The sequence below is a fragment of the Pan troglodytes genome, chromosome 22, assembly GCF_028858775.2.
Source record: "Pan troglodytes isolate AG18354 chromosome 22, NHGRI_mPanTro3-v2.0_pri, whole genome shotgun sequence".
NCBI classification, from domain to species: Eukaryota; Metazoa; Chordata; class Mammalia; order Primates; family Hominidae; genus Pan; species Pan troglodytes.
In genome coordinates this window covers 31,021,458-31,044,241 of record NC_072420.2, presented here as the reverse complement: position 1 = coordinate 31,044,241, position 22,784 = coordinate 31,021,458, and the positions used below count along the sequence as shown (strand labels likewise).

The 22,784-nt window shown below is 38.4% G+C and overlaps 1 pseudogene; it reads left to right on the top strand.

Annotated features, from left to right (window-relative positions):
- Positions 1-11,748: 11,748 nt before the first annotated feature.
- LOC100609486 (large ribosomal subunit protein uL2-like) lies at positions 11,749-15,941 on the top strand (annotated as a pseudogene).
- Positions 15,942-22,784: the final 6,843 nt, after the last annotated feature.

The window sequence follows — 22,784 nt, the reverse complement described above, 5'->3', positions numbered from 1 at the left end:
AAACATAGAAAAAAAAAACCAGATTTAGAGAAAATATATACAACATGTACCATAAATACTATCCAAAATATTTAAGAACTCCTACAAATTAAAAGACTATCCTGACCAACATGGTGAAACCCCGTCTCTACTAAAAATACAAAAATTAGCTGGGCATGGTGGTGCACACCTGTAGTCCCAGCTACTCAGGAGGCTGAGGCAGGAGAATTGCTTGAACCTGGGAGGCAGAGGTTGTAGTGAGCTGAGATCATGCCACTGCACTCCAGCCTGGTGACAGAATGAGACTCCGTCTCAAAAAAATACAAATAAAAAAAGAAAGAACAAATGACTCAATAGAAAATAAGCAAAGTATATAAGCAATTACTAACAAAGAAAATACGATTTAATAAAAATATTAAAAAGTGTTCAACCTTAGTAATAGGTAATTATAAACTACAAAATATTATTTGTAATCATCCATTTGGCAAACTTTTTTAAAGTTAATCATGTGGCAACTTAAAAATATATTCTCACATACTGCAGATGGAAATGGAATTTAACAACCACTATATATGTGAATATTTAAAATACCCACACTTTATGACAAGGTAAATTCACTTCTCAAAGTCCCTTCTACCTAAACATCCTTTCAAGTTCTACAATATTCACCTCAGCACCACCTGGACGCTGAAAAATTGAGAACAATGGAAAAGTCCATCAGTTGGAGACTATAAATTATAATATAGTCACATGAATAAATATTTTACAACAGATAAAAAGGATGGAATAAATCCATATGAATTAATATGACAAAAAGTTATAAAATTAATAAATAAGATCTATAAAATTAGTAGACTGGCATATTTTATGTATAACCACTTGCAAATAAACATTTCTTTATGTAATATACATTTGTATATTATAGTGTGTATGTGCGTGTGTACATATACAGAGAGAGAGAATAAAAAGCTTTACAAAAACACAGCCTACACAAAAATTGTTAGCTTTGGAGAAGCCTTGGAAATGAGGATTGGATATTCTGTTTTTCTTTTTTAATATACTTTAAGTTCTGGGGTGCATGTGCAGAACGTGCAGGTTTGTTACATAACCATACACATGCCATGGTGGTTTGCTGCACCCATCAACCCGTCACCTACATTAGGTATTTCTCCTAATGCTATCCCTCCCCAAGCCTCCCACCCACCGGCAGGCCCAGGTGTGTGATGTTCCCCTCCCTGTGTCCATGTGTTCTCATTGTTCTAGTCCTATTTATGAGTGAGAACATGAGGTGTTTGATTTTCTGTTCTTGTGTTAGTTTGCTGAGAATGATGGTTTCCAGCTTCATCCATGTCCCTGCAAAAGGCATGAACTCATCTTTTTTATGGCTGCAGAGTGTTCCATGGTGTATATGTGCTACGTTTTCTTTATCCAGTCTATCATTGATAGACATTTGGCTTGGTTCCAAGTCTTTGCTATTGTGAATAGTGCCACAATAAACATACGTGTGCATGTGTCTTTATAGTAGAATGATTTATAATCCTTGGGGTGCATACCCAGTAATCGGATTACTGGGTCAAATGGTATTTCTAGTTCTAGATTCTTAAAGTGATTTTTAGACTTAACAATTATGCTTTGATGAGCAAGTAATTTTTAAAATTTAGAAAAATAGAAGTACTGAGAAATAAAGATGGCCCCATCCTAAGAATTGCTAGAGTCAACAACATTCTCCAAACTACTATTAATAAAAATATTGAATAGCAAAATGAAATAGGCATCAGTCCTGTATAGCACATTGCCTTCTAGAAAGCCATAGGATGTGAGGATTCATATGTTTTGTCTGATTCAATTTTAGTTAAATTTTATTTAGGCAAAGAATATCCCTAGTAAACAACATACTATGTCCATTGCTCCAGTGACAAGAAATCAGCCGAGATCCTTTAAATGTGTGTTTAAAAATACACAATTTAAACTTATTTTCCCATAAATTTCACTGCATAGTAGATCAAAATTTTCTGCCTCCTAAATAAAAGATAACAACCTAATTTTCATTTGTTTTGCAAGAAATAAACCCTGATTATAAACTGAAGTATCACTTTTCACAGCTGTAAACATTTTACAAATCCAAATATGAGCTATAAGGAGCTATAAGCATCCAGGTGTTTCTTAGGCATACCCCCTTCACTTTTATAGACAACAGAGAAAGAAGTACAAGAAAACACAATACATATGCACCTTCTGTCCCAAATGTATGAATCAAGCAAAACTCTACCCTAGAATTTATTTAATGCACAATCTACTTAACCATGAAAATCTGTTTTAATGTATATACAAGACAGTTTATGTTTCAATGACTAACAATGTATAATATAGTTTAAAGAGTTGACAAAGCTACTACATTTGGCGTGCTATGAAAAGCATTAATATATAGCATAATTTTCATATTTATTTCTGCCTGCTATCTTGAAACTGTATTACTGACCACTATCTTTCTGAACCCTTCTTTCATAGAATGTATTTTCTGATGGGTGTATTAAGCCTACATATTTTCTAAGTCCAGTGAAACATTTTTGTTCCATTACATTTGGTTTTTTTGTTTGTTCATTCGTTTGTTTGTTTTTTAGACAGACTCTTGCTCTGTTGCCCAGGCTGGAGTGCAGCGGAATGATCTTGGCTCACTGCAACCTCCGCCTTCCAGGTTCAAGCAATTCTCCTGCCTCAGCCTCCTGAGTAGCTGGGATTACAGGCACACACCACAACGCCTGGCTAATTTTTATAGTTTTAGTACAGATGGGGTTTTGCCATGTTGGCCAGGCTGGTCTCGAACTCCTGACCTGAAGTGATCCGCCTTCCTCAGCCTCCAAAGGTGCTTGGATTACAGGCCCGAGTCACTGTGCCCTGCCTCCATTGAGTTTCTTAATTTTTTTTCTTTGAGTTCACCGCAAGCTGCCTATCAAATTTCTCATCATACAGTTAGTGTGCTACATGCGATTCACTAAAGGAAAAGGGTTTCCACTTACCAGGAGGCCCTTAACGAGCAGAGGTTTCACATGACAGTTCAATTAACCATACTGCCACTCCCAACATTATGAGAGAATATTCCAAGATCATGGAACTCTATCCATAACCCCCAATACTGTACTGTTCATGCTAAAATTTCCACTTATATCAGTGCTGGCTGGAATCATGGTTTCTAGATTACGGCAGAATTAGAATCAGAAGCAAACTGAATTCTTGATCAGATGTGCATAGGTGTTGTCTCAGAGCTGATCTAATAAAATGTTTCCTGTCTTCAACTACTCATTATGCCCATGGTTCTTATTCTTTCTGTCTGTGAGTTTAATCTGATTGACAGGACTCAGCGAGTCCCCAAGCTATGTATCTACAGTCAGGTGACTGACAAATCAGAATAGCATTTGAAGCTCAGCTGTCACCTTTGTTTTCAGTGTCTTACAGTCTGGAGTCCAGAAAACTCTGGGCGATGCAATTGTTTACTGCCTCAAACTCCAGGGTCTCACATATTTAAAGGAAAAATTATTCAAAAGTGGAAAGTAATTTTCTTATTTTTTAAATCAAAAATATACAATCCCCAAATTTAAATTCAGATTCTGCTATTTAATGCAAAGAATTATGTTAAAGTTTCTTTATCTAAAGAATAAATATTCTCAATCTGGAATGGTTTCATTCAAAATAGGAAAAATAAAGATTTTAAGTCCAGAATTCTATCTTTCAGGCAACAACTATGATAATGACGATTATTATTGTCACAGTTGTGACTTCTTACAGTGAACCATTTTTTACCTGGAGTGAAGGCACTGAGGATGTATTACTACAGAGTCTAATCTTTTTCATCAATTTGCAACTTTACTCAGTAATCTCTAATAAGTAGGAGTCGTTTCTGAGCTCTTTTCTCCCAGATTGGGGAAGATATTCAATTTCTATTTTGTGCTACAATAGCTGGTTGTAATATAAATCTTGAGTAATTTTGAGAAATATTTGGTGGCTGATAGACTCAAAGAAAAATACCAAGATACCAAGTGCTTCTTTCTTCATGTATTGTGTATGGCACCTTAATTCACATATCATGAGCAGAGCAGAGTGACTCATTGACCTTGAGTTGCAATCCCGACTATTCTACTTAACTTGTATAACATAAACCATCATTTAACCCTCTGGATTTTTATAGAGTGATGGACTTTCTGAGAATTAAATAAAGGAGACTGTAAGATGCTCTGACACAGTGCCTAGGACTAGTGCTCAACAAATGACAAATGACAGTAATTTTGTTGTATTATAAAAGGGAAGAGGCCCTAAAATTCACCAACTCTACAGCCTTTTTTTCTGTAGAGGATGTGATTGAGAACCACAATCCAAGGTTTTAGAGCTAATTAGTTAGGAAGCTAGAGCCAGAATCTAAATTACTTTTGTTGTAGTAGTCTAGGGTATTAAAAGAGCTTTTTTCTCACTACTGTTTCCTATGAGGAATGACTTTCCCCTAAATATCCTTCTGACCTCTCTCTAACCCTTTATTCACTCAGCCTCTGGAGAGATGAAGACACCTTTATGATTGATATATCTGAGAAGAATAACTGGGCATGCGCCTTTCATCCCTGACCCTCCCCTTCTTGGGAACCCTTCTTTATTCATGTACAAATTGCCCACGGGCTGTCCACTCCCACTACTTTCCCCATCTTAGGGAACTTCTCCTGGACACATGCTACCCTGACATGGGTAACTCAGTCTGATTCTAGGGTTTAGCATTGGCAAAGCCATTTGTTTTAACACACCTAGTTCTACTATCAAAAATAAAGGTGACATATGTGTTCCCTGCCTGCAACTTTTTGCCATTTCAGAGTGTTCAGAACCCAGTTAGTAACAAAGAGTGGTTTCTCCGGACCCAAAACAGTGCTTCCTAAAATAGGTCACACTACCTATCATTTAAGGGAAGATGGTTTAACAATAAGTAACTGGTAAATAGCTAATTAATGAAGACTTGTATTGTAGGGGCACAACCAGTCTACATTTATCTGAAAAGGAGTTCATGGTGTAAAGTAAATCAGATGACATCACTCCATTCCATTATGGCTTTTTTCTATTGTTATCACACTTAGGATGCAAATTGAACTTGAAATGGAAGATATTTATTTGACAGAATGCAGACATACCCTTATTTTCCTTATTTTTTTAGTGTAATGTTATGAGGAGAAACAATAGATGATGAAACAAGAAGTATATAAGGGGAGTATAAATATTTCAGGCCCAAGAAAAATATTACAATCTTCCTACCTCTCAACATTGGTACTCGAAGATCAGATTGTGCCATCTACACTCCATTTGATGCCTTAAGTTAGGAAACTAAAGGAAAGATGCCAGGAACAATTTGTGCCCAGCATACGTAATCTTTATTTTTTATTTTTTCAGAGACAGGACCTTGCTTTGTCTCCCAGGCCGGAGTGCAGTGTCACAATCATAGCTCACGGTAGCTTCAAAATCTTTGGCTTCAACAATCCTGCAGCCTCACCCCCTGAGTAGCTGTGACCACAGGTGTGTGCCACCACAATTGGCTAATTTTTGTTATTATTATTATTGTTATTATTATGCAGAGAAGGGGTCTATTTTGAAGAGCTGGTCTGGAACTTCTGGCCTCAATCAATCCTCCCATATTGGCCCCCTAAAGCACTGGTATTACAGGTGTGAGCCACTGTGCCTGGCCATAGGTAGCCTTTCCCTCTGGGAAAGAACATTTTCCTGAAGTACTGAATTACATACATTTTCATTCCACAACACATAGAGCAAAATGGCACATGAGAATGTCTCACATGGAGGCAATATCTACAAATTAAAATATTTAAGAACTGGTTCCAAACAGAACAAAAATTTGGGGGAAGAACCTTATAAAATTTAGAACTGGTACTCCTGATCTTGCCTGAATTCGAGGGAAACAGTCTAGAATAGGAATAAACAAGTAAATTTTCAAAGAAAAAGGTATAACTTTAGTCAAGAGTGCTCTAAATTTCTGGCTTGGAACACGTAGCATGGGCCACCGCCATCAACAAGAAGAGAGAAGGAAATGGGGTGGAGATAAAGAGGAATGGGAAAAGGAAGGTAAGGGAAAGCATGTAAAAGGAAAGGAAAGGGCAGGGAAGAGGATTGTTTAAACATTTTCCAGCAACTCCCCTTCCTGGCCTCATATGAGAATCATTGACTTGAAAACACATAACCTTGGCATCCCAATAAACTAGAAAGACCCTCAAACTGCAGATGAATTAATCTCATCCTGCCCCAGGCCTCCTCACCACGGTAAGTCACATCTGACTCTCTGAATTCCATCTCTTACAAACTCTTAATGTGGATGATGACTAATGTTTGAATTTCTACTAAAGCTAATGGGTTCTTTGAAGATTATCTTGGAATCAGATAAAGGCAATAACTGTGCTAACTTTATGAATAATTGTGAATAGGTATGTGAGCTTATAGATGTGTATGAATACACATATAGGTCTTTTCATCATGATTCTTAAACTTGTTATGTTTATATCCAGAAGTCATAGTTCTACTATTTTTGAAAATACATATTTACTGCTTTTTTTCTATTTTAATTATTGGTTTAAGACATGGGCATAATTATCATAATAAAGAATGTTATCTCCATAACTTAGAAAACTGTTGATAAAGAAGAGAGAACTTAGCCAGCGTATTTTTTTTCCTTTTTTTTCCTTGCCTCTCTTGAAAGATAGGTAATAGAGATTTTAAGTGTAACAGTGCAATCCAGCCTGAGGCATAGAACATCTACAGTTCTCTCTGCTTTTAGATAAAAAAAAAAAAACCATAGTAGTGTTATAAAATATTAATAGAAACATAATATAAAAGCACAAGTATTCCAGGGACCGGGTATGACAGCTCTATCTGATCGAGATAGTTGTGGTGGTTTTCAAGGAACATTTCTCTACTCATTCCAGAGAATGCATGAACTCATTAGTCTAAAAAGTACCTAACCAACCTGAATGTGAAGGCACAGTGAAGGTTTTCTCAACCACAGCTATACCATGGCAGAGAAACTATTATACACAATTCCTGGAAGAGCTGGTCATGTTGGCTTGAGCCTGTAATCTCAGCTACTAGGGAGGCTGAGATGGGAGGATGGCTTCAGGCCAGGAGCTGAAGACCAGCCTGGGCAAAGTAGTAAGACTTCACTTCACCTCTAAAAATAAAAAAGAAAAGAATATAAAAATTAGCTGGGCATGATTATGTCTATAGTCCCAGCTGTTTGGAAAGCTGAGATGAGAGGATCACTTGAGCCCAGGAGTTCGAGGCTGCAGTGAGCTATAATTGCACCCCTCTGCACTCCAGCCTGGGCAACAGAGCAAGACTCTGTCTCTAAAAATAAAAATTCAAAAAATATTCTGGGATACATATTTCCAGGAAGCACACACTGAAACAATAATTTTAGGTGATGATGGTTTAACCAGACACAAAACCAGCCCCAAATCCTTCTCTAATCTAAATTTAGGGCACAATTTTATTCTTCTGATTCCAGTGTAGGCTCACATTCTGTGGTAATCAAGAGCATAAGGGGACCTCAACCCCAGAGTCCCAAGCCCAGAAGTTCTGCTGTTTTCAGTGATTGCAAAACATCATTCCATGCCGTCAACATCTGTTTACCAAGTTATGAAACTTTATTCCATACATGAAACTAGGTGCATATTTATCATTATCTCCATGTAAACAGCTTCAGAAATAGCTATGCAACATATTCTAAAATAAACTGTTAAAGGCAGAGGGTTTACATGATCAGGGTTGAGGGTATCAGTGAACAAGGCTGTTAGAAACATCGTGTTGATTTTAGAAGTCTGTGTCCGATCGCAGGGATGCCCTATATATTTTGCTATCCTGAGAGAGAACATGGGACCAAGAAAGCAATTTCCTGGATCATTTAAGTCTTTAAAATATAAAACCAATGAATTCTTGCAAGTGAACAGTCCTTCAACTTTTCTACATAAAATCTAAAGGCCATTTGGATAGTTGCCTGGTGGCCTGTGGGACCACATACATATTTGTGGGAAGTAGAGATGATGCCTGTCACTGCAGCCAAGTCAGGCAGATGACTGGAGACAAGAGACAGGGCACAGAGTCGTAAAAGGAGACTGGGCTTGGGAATAGGAGGTTATTCTCTAGTGCTGGTATTGCCACATTTTGTCTCTGGGCCTCAGATTCCCTACCAGAAAAAAAAAGGAGGTTGAATTTAATGAACACTTACACCTCTGAAATATGATGATTCTGTCATTCTAGATATAAACTGTGCTTTTTTGTTGTTGTTGTTGTTTTTGTTTTGTTTCTAGACAGAGTTTCACTCTTGTTGCCTAGGCTGGAGTGCAACGGTGCGATCTCGGGTCACCACAACATCTGCCTCCTGGGTTCAAGCGATTCTCCTGCCTCAGCCTCCCGAGTAGCTGGGATTACAGGCATGCGCCACCATGCCCAGCTAATTTTGTATTTTTAGTAGAGACGGGGTTTCTCCATGTTGGTCAGGCTGGTCTCGAACGCCTGACCTCAGGTGATCCACCTGCCTCAGTCTCCCAAAGTGTTGGGATTACAGGCGTGAGCCAACACTCCTGCCCCAACCTCTGTTAAATTTTTTTATGGTGTTTAACTATGCCTTCCTTCCGCATGTTCCCTTCCCAAAGTGTTTATCAGAATCCATCCAAGCCCAGGCAATGTCTTTTAAAGATACAGGCATATTTTCATTACATGTCACAAATAAGCCATTAAATCAGTAGAGACGCATTTAGTTTTGTTACACCTTAATTACTGAATTGCCAAGAGCTACCAATGGAAGCTTTATACCTAACTTACATATTTCCTCAAGACCCTGTGTTTGGGCTAATGCTAATTTATGTTTCAAAAGAAGAAAAACAGAGGAAGTGCCATAGGAGACCAGAATTTCCTCCATGAGTTAATTTTCGGAAGAGAAGCTGCAAACTGCAGTCATTTTAACTGAGAGACTCCACCCTTCTTGTAAAACACATGTACCTAATTGTACTAGTAAAATCTGCCTGGACCCCGGGCCAGATCATTAAAGCTTTCAGTAGACACCAGGCCCTATGTCTGATGGAACTGATTTCACAACTAAAGACATTAAATATCATAATCAGGTAATAATAAGGTTCACCTTAACCTTGACCATTTAAACTCTACAATTATTAACCTTTTAAAAGAGTAACACAATAAAAAGTCTGACATATTTTTGCAAGCAACATATTAACTCCAGTTTGGTTGGGCTGGAATCTGACTATTTTCAACAGCTGGTGAGAAAGCTTATCAAGTCATATATCCCCTCCTGATATGAAGATCCAGAGATAACATGTGTTTATTTCTACAGCCATAAAATAAAAGGAAAATGCAAACAAAGAAAGGAGAGGCACACTGACAGGTGAGATCATCATATTTAGAAACTCAAGGAATGCTGAAGATCAAAAGTTTATTATAGCCGGGCCCCAGAATATAACCTGATCACAGGGAGAGATGGTGGGCAATGGAAGACTCCACAAATGGATTATCATTAAAAACTACAATCTTTTACAGGCTCAGAAAAAGCAATGAGGAGAATTTTTATTTAGTTTTTCAAACTGCTGAGTGAATTTTATTATAGTTGCTAAATCAGTCTGAAGAATGGAATTTCAACATAAGGCAAGAACAAGCAGTTCTGTTTCCTTTGCCCCGTACCCCCAAACATCCTTTTTCTTTGTCTCATTCTCTCTCGTTATTCTTGCCTGGAGGCAACTTTAGTTGTAAAATAATGTGTCTTAGAAACAATTTTAAAGAATGCATAAATAATTTAAGCTTATTTCTCAGAAACCAGTTCATATTGCCGGCTTTTGACCCTTGCCCTAATTGCAAAGATACTGTGCAATAAGTATGATGGTCAAGGGTTTTTGTTTGAGAACTTTCTTCTTTAACATTTTACTTCTAGAAGTGCTACTGAGCACCATCTGTTCACATGACTTCTGATTTGATGAGTGGATGATGCTGACATGTTCTAGAACTGACTTGGATATTGAATGTTAGCTGTGGATCCAGAGTGGTTGGAGAAAGACCATTTGGGAGTTTAACTTTTCCTAAATGTATATGGTATGCCTAGCATTGGGCAACTGCTCAGAGTCCACGCAGGAAAACAGAAACCAGGGCAATATAATATAGAGAATTTGTTAGGCAAGTATTAGAGGACTGGAAATGCCAAGATGATGGGGATAGTAATTGCAGGAAGCAGCCTCACCCGTGAGATCCGGGACAAAGGGAAGAAGTCAGGGTTGCTAGACTCCAATAAGTGCTAGGGGAGTGAGACTGATCTCTGAAGAGAGGCACAGTTCAGATGGTGGAACAGGGGGACGCTGTGGAATGGTGAGCCAGACCTCTATGGAGGGGGCACTGCTGTTGGGGTGTGCTGGTCTCTGGTGGGAATTCAATGGGACTAGTTCTTCAAATCAGAAGGTGGGAGGGGGGAACTGGAACCAACTGCCATTGCCAAAGTGACATTACAGAAACAGAAAGGCAAAGAAGGAACAGTTCCTTTCTCCTCCTGCCTGTTACTCTCTAGTGCCCCCTGTTGACAGAACATAACAAGTAACGTTTAAAACAGACCATACCTTCATAACCATCACAGACCGCCTTTGTTCTTCTGAGCTAACTCTAAGAGTTTATGCTATATACTTGTCATTTTAGGCTACATCTATACAAATCATAAGTGCGTTTAATACATAGTTGACCAGAAGACTGTATTTTTCTTAAAGAAGAAAATATTTTAGGTTTTTGCTTTAATTATGCCCAAAGGTCCGTGGTATGAGTCACTATCCTATACCTATGTGAGCAAAGAAACTCTTGGGTGAGGTTTAGAATAGGCACACATTGTAATGAATCTCTCTCTTGTGAATTATAATATCATTTCAGTATAAAAGATGCCTATTTCAAAAGCAAGACGGGCCCATTATTAAAAGCAAACTAGGCCCGGCACAGTGGCTCACGCCTGTAATCCCAGCACTTTGGGAAGCTGAGGTGGGTGGATCACCTGAGGTAAGGATTTCGAGACCAGCCTGGCCAACATGATGAAACCCTGACTCTACTGACAATACAAAAAATTAGCCGGGCCTGGTGGCGGGTGCCTGTAATCTCAGCTACTCGGGAGGCTGAGGCAGAAGAATCGCTTGAACCTGGGAGGCAAAGTTTGCAGTGAGCCAAGATCATGCCACTGCACTCCAGCCTGGGAAACAAGAACAAAACTCCACCTCAAAAAAAAAAAAAAAAAAAAAAAAAAAGCAAACTAATACACAAATAAAATATAGATAGCAAATCAGAATTACATGACCTAAAATTAGGTAGTACAGCCTTCATATCTTCTAAACTACTCTTGCATGTTTCTATAGGGCCTTTGACTTTTGCTACATAAAAATTGATCTGAAATTTTGTGTTAGGTTTGATGGCGATCCCAAATGTAACACTCCTTTCCCTCAGCAATTTTTGAACCAAATGAAAAATAGAATAAAAGAGTCAGCAAATAAGAGTAAACTGCTGTTTTTACTACTGAAATTACTTCTCACAGAGATAGGTGACTCTATATAAAGGTAAGAGGTGTTCCTGATATTAATTCCAGAATTAAATAGATTGAGCTGTTGCTATGGCCTGGATATTTATGTTCCCTCCAAAATTCATATGTTGAAATCCTAACCCCCAACTTGATGGTATTAGGAGATAGAGCATTTAGGAGATGATAATTAGGTCATGAGGGAGAAGCCGTCTATGAACGGGATTAATGCTCTTATAAAACAATCAGAGAGAACTGCCCTGCCCCTTCCACCGTGTGAAGATACAAAGAAGTTGGCAGTCTTCAACCAGGAAGCTGGCCCTCATCAGATACTGGGTCTGCCAGTGCCTTGGTTGTTTTCCAGACTCCAGAACTATAAGAAATACACTTCTGTTATTGATAACCCGCTCAATTTATGGTACTTCTGTTATAGCAGCCCAAATGGGCTAAGACATTCACCTAGAGACAGACGGTGCTAGACCACTGAAGTCCTAATCACGCTTAGGAGAGAAGTGGAGCAGAATAGAAGCTACCTGATAGGAAGGAAAGGAGGTGCTGATTAAGCATGCCTAATTCCATATCCAAGCCCATTGATCAGACGAGAAAACCTCCCTTTACCTGCCTAATGGACAGAGGGAGGTCAGAAACTTTTTCCTAGTGGTGTTCCCACCACATGGACGTCAACACTGAGAGCTGAGACTTGGAGGTGGGGGAGTCATTCTCCACATTCTCTAACCCCACTGGTGATAAATGCCAGGGAAATAGTAAAGATATCTGTCTTGCCATCAAATTGTCAATGGCTAGATTATTGTCTGGCAATTAATAATCCCTTAATAGTCATTTGTTGAACAAGTTGAGTAGATCGATTCTTACTTTTATGGAAATGTATATGTTTAGAAAACGTAAATTCAAATTCTGGTTTCGATACTAACTAGCAGTGTTACTTTGGACAAGTAATTTAGCGTCTCTAGACCTCAATCACTTGTCTGTCATATGGCATGATAGGCCTTTATCTAAAATTAATTCTGGGATGCATTCCAATTTCACAATTCTGTTACTCATCTTCACATTAGTGGTTTGGATAATCTATGGCTGCTTTTGTAATCACAAAGTCTGTGTCATAAACAAATGCTAAAATAAGTATGCTTGGTGGGTAGCCAGAAACGTACGGGCTGATTCTATGTATAGGGTTTTCCTTCATTTTCTATTCTCTTAGTATTTTATTTTTCATGAGAATTGTACAAGATGTTAGAAAAGAGGACTTATTATCCTACATCCTGCCTTCCTAGGTGCCTTCTTTGACCTCTAGCGTGAGCATTCAATGTCCAGCACAGTATTTTGGCACATCTATCGAATAATCAACATGAAATCCTTTACTGAAGTGTAATTTCTAAATAAGTGGTTATAGGAGGCAGTGCTGATGAGCAGAAATAGCATTTTAAAAGATAGAAAACATCTGAGCTCTCCCCAAACCTTGTATTTCTATGTGGAAACTTATGGACGTCATATTAACCCTCAGATACTCAGGTTTTACCATCATAAAATAGAAGGCTATAGTACCTCTCTGTATTCTTTCACTTCCAACATTCAACAATTCAGACTAATGCACTGAAGAATACAGTATATTTTTATGGCTAAAATTTGCCCCCAGGTGTGGCAGACTTCCACAGTTAATACTTGAGACTGTCACTACGGCAGTTACTACTGTTACTACTTGAGACTGTCATTAGGAGACTGAACGAAGGAGGAAGAACATAGAAATGAAAGCTTCAGACAAAAGAAACTATTTTAAAGGAAGGGGCCAGGGGAAGAAGAAAAGGTCTCCCTGCTCCTAATGAGCAAAGGCAGCCGTGCTGAGCTTCTACAGCCCTTCGTATTTATTGAGTAGAAAGAGCAGGGAGGAGGAGGTAACAATTGGTCAGCTGCTTAATTGATCACAGGTTCACTTTATTGCTAACAGGCTTCAGATGTGCCTAATCACAAGAAACACTTGTGCCTGGGTCGTGACAGGCCTCAGCATTCCTTCTGGGTGGCAGACCCAGTTTGTCAGTTTGCCAACATCCTGCTTTCATGAGAAACAGTTTGCTGTTTACTCATATGGCCTTCAGTGGTATACTGACTTGATCATGACCCTCATTCGTTCGGCCTTCAACACCCAGGAATACACATTTTAAGACCTGAGATTTTGGTTTTGCTGATCTGGTAGGTAGATAAAAATAAAAGACTGAAAGCACCACTATTGTTCAATATTTCTGGGAGTTAAATTTATTTTTATTTTTTTAATTTTAATTTTTAATTTTTGTAGCTACATGGTATATATATTTATTGGGTACATGAAATGTTTTGATACAGGCATGCAATTCATAATAAGCACATCATGGAGAATAGGATATCCATCCCTTTACACGCAATCTTATTATACTCTTTTAGTTATTTTAAAATATATGATTAAATTATTATTGACTACTGTCACCTGTTTTGCTATCAAATAGCAGGTCTTATTCATGCTCACTAACTATAACTATTACTAACTATAATGGGAGTTAAATTTATAGCGTCCATTTTAAGGTCAATTTGACATCAGTTGCTAAAATTTAGAATATGTAAACCTTGTGGGTCAGCTCTCCCACATCTAGGAGTGGTATAGAACAGTAAAGCATAAAGTCTCCAGGCAGAAGAGCCTGAGTTTGAATTGTAGGCCTGCAAGCATGTGGCCTGAGATGCTACTTTTAGACTCTCCATGTCAGTTTCCTCGTCTGTAAAATAGGGATTGCAATAAAACTCCGTCAAGTGATGGTAAGGGCTAAATGAGACAATACATATGTTTTAAAGAGCTTAGAAATGTACCAGGAATAATGTAGCTACTTAGTGAAAGATAGCTATTACCACAGCTACTGTTATTACAGATTGAGTATCCCTCATCCAAAGTGCTTGGGACCAAAGGCATTCTGGAGTTCAGATTTGTTCAGATCATGGAATATTTGCATTACAATGGTTCAGCATCCCAAATTTGACAATCCCAAATCTAAAATGTTCCAAGGAGCATTTCCTTCTAATATTATGTCACTGCTGAAAAAGTTTTGGGATAGGTGCAGCAAACCACCATGGCACACGTTTATCTATGTAAGAAACCTGCACATTCTGCCCAAGTATCCCAGGACCTAAAATAAAATAAAATTTTTCAAAAAAGTTTTGGATTTTGAAACATTTTGAATTTTGGATTTTCAGATTAAGGATACTCAATCTGTATTATTATTATAGATAATGGTGTGAACCTGTTCACAGAATACATGTTTAAGGATTTTCATTTAAGAAGGCTTTTACTGAAAATACAAAAAATAATCAGCTAAATTACTACCAGTAGTGGAATGTAAGGTAGGAAGATGACAGAAGATGAATAATTAATACGTGATACTAACGGTCTCAAAGCCAGCCATGGGGACATAACTGGAAATAGAAAGAAATGGAGATGCCACTGAGAAATTTATGGAGAAGTTTTAGGAACACCTGGAGAATAAGAAGGTGATTCTGAGCATGGGTAGAAAAATGACAACTTGGAGTAAAAGGTTTGGTGCCAAAAATAGGGAGAGAAAAAGGTCAGGGACGCCGATTTATTTTTGCACTGCTTTTATTGCTAAATGTTCTGAAGGGATCATTTCCTCCCCCATGACAAAAAATGCTCCATCAGCACCAGCCCAGGGTCTCCACGGAAATCAGGATGGAAGGTGGATCAATCAAATTCAGCAAGAGAGGGGTTTGCCACTGCTAGTCTCAATTGATTGTGGGAAGAGGTCACATTTTGTGGCGGGCTTGAGAGACAGAGTCTTTAAAAAAATGCTTGTTACATTTTCAAATTATGAATTGAAATTCTGGCACCATTATTATAAAATATTAAACCTCATTTTAATATGAAATAGTAAAATGTTGCCCAGCTCAACATTGGCAATGTTCTCCCTGTGGGTACCATGCCTGAGAGGTACAATCATGTGCTACTTGGAGGAGAAGCCTAGAGACCATGGCAAGCTGACCTAGGCATCAGGGAACTATGCCACAGTTATCTCCCACAATCCTGAGACCAAGTAGAGCTGTGTAAAGCTACCCTCTGGCTCCAAGAAGGTTATCTCCTCAGCCAACAGAGCTGTGGTTGGTGTGGTGGCTGGAGGTGGCCAAATTGACAAACCCATCTTGAAGGCTGGCTGGCCATACCACAGATATAAGGCAAAGAGGAACTGCTGGCCACAAGTACGGGGTGGGGTGTGAACATGAACCCTGTGGAGCATCATTTCGGAGGGAGGTGGCAGCCACCAGCACATCGGCAAGCCCTCCACCATCCGCAGAGATGCCTCTGCTGGCCAAAGTGGGTCTCATTGCTGCCCGCCAGACTGGATAGTCTAGGGAACCAAGACCGGGCAGGAGAAAGAGAACTAGTGCTGTTCTCAATAAAGTTTGTCCTTATGCCACCAAGAAAAAGAGAGAGAGAGAGAAGAAAGAAGCTGTGAATCATGTTAATCAGTGCTAAATCATGAAAAACTGTCACTTTTGTATTTTTTTCCTGAGGAGAAACCTGCAATCCAAGATTGAATTTATACATGTATTTACATTTCCATCCCCCTATCTTTACTAAGCGCCTACAGTAGGCATAGCAAGCAGCATACAACATGTCTTACCATAGAGCGGATCATGTCTACATTGACATAGCTGATTCAATATCTGACATCTAAAAGTGTGGCCTATATCTTGACTACCCTAAACTTCCATTGTGGATATTAGATGAGATTTCTGGGATCAATTAATTTCTTTTTGTTTTTTGAGATGGAGTCTCACTGTCATCCAGGTTGGAGTGCAGTGGTGCCATCTCAGCTGACTGCAGTCTCCACCTCCTGGGTTCAAGCAATTCTCCTGCTTCGAGCTCCAGAGTAGGTGGGATTACAGGCACCTGGCACCACACCCAGCTAATTTTTGTATTTTTGGTAGATACGAGGTTTCACCATGTTGGCCAGGCTGGTCTTGAACTCCTGACTTCAAGTGATCCTGCCTGCCTTGGCCTCCCAAAGTTCTGGGCGAGAGCCACCCCTCCTGGCCTGGGATCAATTAATTTCTAACAATACTTTTAACCACCTGCCAGTGTTCCGAATCCATGGGAGAGTAAAGTGAGTAAACACTTGATTTTATTTAAGAAGTTAATCAAGGCTGGGCGTGGTGGCTCATACCTGTAATTCCAGCACTTTGGGAAGCAGAGGCGGGTGGATCACCTGAGGTCAGGAGTTTGAGACCAGCCTGGCCATCATGGTGAAACCCCATCTCTACCAAAAATACGAAATTAGCGGGGTATAGTGGCACATGCCTGTAATCCCAGCTACTTGGGAGGCTGAGGCAGGAGAATCACTTGAACCCAGGAGGCGGAGGTTGCAGTGAGTGGAGATCACACCATTGCACTCCAACCTGGACAACAAGAGCGAAACTTCATCTCAAAAAAAAAAAATTTTTTTTAATCAAAATATTTGGAAAAACACTTATCATCAAGCATAAAAGGCCCTGGTTATCTATTTCTAATGACAAGGACAACCCCAGCTACAAGGAATCATTTATTTATGCTGTGTGTTGATTTACTAATAGGAAACTGGTAATAAATTATTCAAAACTTTTTTTTTCTGGAAAATGACAGGAAAGAGATTGGTGAATCTTTCCTTGTTAAATTAGTTGCCTTTTAAAGAGACTACAGACTCTCAATTTTTCGGTGCAGAACCTAGCAGTTAATAAGGTAGAATCATCTTCTTGAAAGCCAATAAATAATTCTATAAAACAACTGTAAGTTATTCATGGTGGTGTCTTAGCATGATTAAAAAAGACTAATTTGATTTGGAAGAAGTAGGTGGGCATTAGAGGGAAAGAAGGGAAAGTGAGATTTTCTGTATGGGACAAATAATACTCAGGTAGAACCCAAGACTGGAGATCTTTAGAAATTATTCATTGTTTGCTTGTTCATTTGTCTGTTTTCTTCTGTATTTCCAGAATTCAGAAACAAAAAAATTTGCTTTAGAAAACTTCATTTTGATAACTCAAAGCCTTACTTTTATCTCTCCCTGCCCTTTTTTTCCATAGCCTTTCTTTCTCAATGAACAAATATTTATTGCACACATATATTTTATCAGAAGTTTGCAAGAAGGTTGCGAGGTAAACAAGACAAAGGCACATAATAACTGATAATATATTTTCATATCGCCCCTCCTTAAGGGCACTGAAACGTCACAGAAGATAATAAGGAAACACTATTATGATTCTCATGTTGGCTCAGTCGTTATTTTTATAGACATAAAAATAATACATGTAAGCGTTGACTTTCTGTAATATGAAGGCCTCCAAAACGCGAATCTTCCCTCAAATATATTATCAGACAGACACAGGGTCTTTTGTGAAAAACAAAAAACACAGAAAACTTTTCTTTGGGTTTGTTAATTCATTCAGCATATATCTGTTGATTGATCTATTTTGCACATAAGTCTTCAGGAATTGCAAATGTTATTTGGGTCTGCTCTTTGCTTTCTTTTTTTAGAAAAGCTTTATTTTTGGTTCAGGAGTATGTGCACAGGTTTGTTATACAGGTGAACTCATGTCTTGGGAGTTTGTTGTACAGATTATTTCATCTTCCAGTTACTAAGCCTAGTACCCAACAGTTATTTTTTCTGCTTCTCTCCCTCCTCCCACCCTCCACCCTCAAGTAGGCTCCAGTGTCTATTGTTCCCTTTGTGTCCATGAGTTGTCATCATTTAGCTCCCACTTATAAGTAAGAACATGTGGTATTTGATTGTAGTTTCCTGTGTTAGTTTGCTAAGGATAAAGGCTCCAGCTCCATGCATGTTCCCCCAAAAGATATGATATCACTTTTATGGCTGCACAGTATTCCGTGGTGTATATGTACCACATTTTCTTTATTCAATCTGTCCTTAATGGCCATTTAGGTTGATTCCATGTCTTTGCTATTGTGAAAAGTGCCACAATGAGAATTTGCATGCATGTGTCTTTATGGTAGGATGATTTATATTCCTCTGGGTATATATCCAGTAATGGGATTGCTGGGTCAAATAGTAGTTCTGTTTTTAGCTCTTGCGGAATCACCACACTGCTTTCTTTGCTTTCTAAGAGCAATCTAAGCTGACAGATTATCATTTATTTTATTCTTCTATGGAAACCATGGCAAACCGTCTATTTCTGAAGTATGAACCCTTCACGAGTACTCTGTTCCACTTCATTCTCCTTTCTTAAAAATCATATAGAATGTCCTGTCTTTTCCCCTAATTATCTCTGTTGGAGAATACTTTGGTTGTAGGTACTTAGACAAATAACCCAGATGGCATGTGTCTATGATACAATCTCTATAATACTATGCTCAGGGTCAGTATCTTAGACCTCTTCCTTAAGTAAGCCAATTATATGTGTATTTAGTTTATTAACTCATGTGTAACTCACATATCTCCCATCTCAGTTTAGGAAGCACAGTCCCCTCTCACCGTGGGGCCTACTTGTATCATCTCATTTCTTTCCTTTGCTTTCCTTATATCCAAATTTAGAACCCAATAGCCTACAAAATACATTCCAATTCAGTGTTTTTTGATCTACAAGATTCATTCCAATGCAGAATTCTCTAATCCCATGATTTTACTGCAAGAGTTGTAAACCAACATAGGGTTGGATTTACTGCAACCCATTCAAAAGTGTAGACAATGCTCAAATTTTATATGAGTACATTCTGAAAGAGTGCGATACGTAACAAAATGCTCTAGCTAATTAGACACTTAAATTGTGGTGGGGTGGTGGGGGAGGGGGTGTTTGGGAGAGATAGAGAAAGAAGAGAAAAATTGAAATCAATTTCTATCCTCAGAGAAACTTCAATGTGTTTTCAGGGCAGTCTGTGTCTTTACATGATACAAATCATCCAGGGTACACCTTAAGATATAAAAATATAAAGCAATTTTCCATTATCTTATTAGTAGCTCACAGTGAAGAGATTAAGTTCTTTGTTTTTTGAGAATATAAATTCTTGTGTTTAATCAAAGTTTACCTTTAAAGTTGTTTGGTTTGCAGGTTTTTGTTAAAATGAAGTTGCAGAGGAGATAATTTTTGAAAAGTAGTGTAGACACAGAGCTGTGTTTGAATTATTTCTTTTTACTATGAAAAACTTTTTCCAAGAATTCAAGAAATCGCTTGTGAGAAATGAGAACCAGAGAGAAGACATTGAAGACACTACTTGCATGATAGACTTTTATGAGATACCTGGGTGCCTGTGACAAGAGATGGCCCAGTACTGCGGAAAGGACCCTGTCATGGTCTGCTCCTTTAAACACTGATGACTTTATGAGTACCTAAAGATAGCAAGCTTGACACAAACATAAGATATCTCAAGAGAGACAACGTTTATAGTGTCAGTGGAGAAAGTCTTTCTACCAGCTCCAAGAATAAGGACTTTTGACCCAAGGGAACTGAATCAGGAGAGAAATAATATGTTTGATGGTATTTGGTAACTATTTTAAACGACTTATTTGCACATATACTGAGTTACTCCTTTGGTATAACAGAAATATTTGAGCAACAATTTTCAGTTATGAAAAAAGTTACCAAAAGCCAACAATTGTGCCAATGAGTAGCAATGCAAGAAACATTTCACTTCTACTGCAGGATGGTAAAAATCGTATGTAAATTTTTTTGTATCAAATACATTTTTATTAGAATTCTAGTATATGTCTTTCATTTTAATTTGAAAAGTTCTTTATTCATTTTGAACTGGGAAGTGTTAATAAAAATAGTGATAATAATAACATATATGGTAAGTGCTTATTCTGTGGACACTGTGATAAGTGGATAAGTGTTTTGTATGGATTAGTTCATTTGGCCATTACACCACCCTAAGGTGAAACTTATTTTTCATGTTGTATATATGATGATACTTAGGTTTCAGAGAACCTAATAGACAGATTTAGGATACAAAGCAAGTCTGATTAACTCCAGAATCTGTAAACCTCTTCACCAGGGCCTAACAACCTCAGCACAATTGATATTTGGACTGAATTATTAGTTGAAGATGGGGACTTTACTGTGTATCATAAGATGCTTAACGGCATCCCTGGTTTCTACCCACTAGATGACAGTAGCACTGGTACCCTCAAAACACACACACACATACACACGCGTGCATGCACACACACACATGCACGCAATGTGAAAATTGCCAAATGTGTCCTAGGTGGGGTTGGGAGGCAGGCACATCACCTGGGTTGAGAACCACAGTTTGACACTGTATTGCTTCCCTGCAAATTCAGCAAGCGAAATGGGAAGCACAGGTCCATTGAGAGAGATACTTTGGTAACCCCTGAAAGTTTTATAAGGCAGGGCCCTGAACATGGCTTGGGAATTATGCGGAGCACCGAATTAACTTGTTGTCTGTGCTCCTTAGCTACACATTACTTGGGAGTTGGAGATTCAGAAAAAAAAAATAGGATTCGATGTTGTGTTTTATGCCCAGTTTGTTTGACATGTCTTTAGCGTGGGTTTTCTGCAAGCATATTTGCTATCAAACCTGGGCCCAGCTGAATGACTTGAGCCAAGAGCCGTTTGAGCAGATCATCAAAATACCCAAATCAGAATTTAAAGAGGAAACATAAATCAGAGAGAGTAACTGAGAGGTTATACTAGCAGGGTGGCCTATGGGGAAACTACATCAGACATTGTTTTGTGGCCATTATCTCTTCAGGACGGAATAAAAGGTATCTCTCACCTCTCTTAGGGCAGCCAAGCTTTCACGTTCCTAAAGACAACACATTTTACCACCAGGGTGCAGGAATTAATTAGCCCTCTGAGTGTAAGTTGGGCAGCCCTGGATGCTGAGCGCAGAGAAGATCTGCTGTTGAGTCAAGGCCAGTATGAAACTCTGTATTGGGGTAGGGAGTTGAAGATTGAAAAGGAGAGTGCTTTTTGCCACCTTCTGAATACTGAGACGAGAAAGGACAGCATTTCTGGATTTCAGAATTTGGAGATCTAGGCCTGGGTTGTTTGCTGGTGAAGAGAAGTTGGAGGCTGCAGTGAGCCGTGATCTCACCACTGCACTCCAGCCTGGGTGACGGAGTGAGACCCTGTGTCAAAAACAATATTATTATTTTCTAATGGATTTAAGAGATTTTTAACAGTAATGTTAAAGGTATGCAATTATTTCCATATGTTATGAAATTAAATCTTATTCTCTGGATTTTTTTTTAAGGCTGGGGAAAATATGATGAGGCCTTGAATAGCTTTATTAGATTTACTCCTCATTCTATAAACTAAACCCACTTCAGAAAGATTGAAGAATAAATTTTAATCAAATTTGGGGCAATGAAAAACCAGACAGAATATAAGTGAGTCACAATATACATGTATTTAACTTACACAAATTTAACACTGAATTCAACAAAAAATTATACACATTTAAAAAACAAATTATATATTTTCTCATGTTTTTTCATGTAATGCCTATAATCATGTACATTATATATTTATCAACATATATAATTGTCCAGATTGTGCACACACAAACAAAAACATGTTGAATATTTGCTCAAACACAAAGCTTGTCACATAGTAATGTAATTGATGTATTAGTTATTACTTCTGTTAATAATAATACTGGCTAGGTGCAGTGGCTGATGCCTGTAATCTCAGCACTTTGAGAGGCCAAGGCAGGAGGATCTTTTGAGCCCAGGAGTTCAAGACCCATCTGGGCAACATAGTGAGTCCCTGTCTCTACAAAAATACAAAAATAAAACTAAGCCAGGCATGGCGGGGCGCACCTGTAGTCCCAGCTTCTAAGGAAGCTGACATGAGAGAATTGCTTGAACCTAGGAGGTCAAGGCTGCAGTGAGCCATGATCGTGCCACTGCACTCCAGCCTGGGTGACAGAGTGAGACCCTGTCTCAAAAATAATATTATTGTTTCCTGAAGGATTTAAGAGAGCTTTTTAACAGTAATGTTAAATGTATGCAATTATTTCCATATGTTTTGAAATTAGATCTTAACATCTTGATCAAAAAATAAAAAATAAAAACCAGGTTCTTTGTAACACAAAGTGACCTATTGCAAGGACCTCACGGACTTTTACGAAGCACAAATATATCAACAAATTATTCTAGTATAAAGATTAGGGAGAAGAGGAAGAAAGAAAGAAAAGGAAGAAAGTAAAAAAGAAAGCAAGGAAGGGAACAATGGA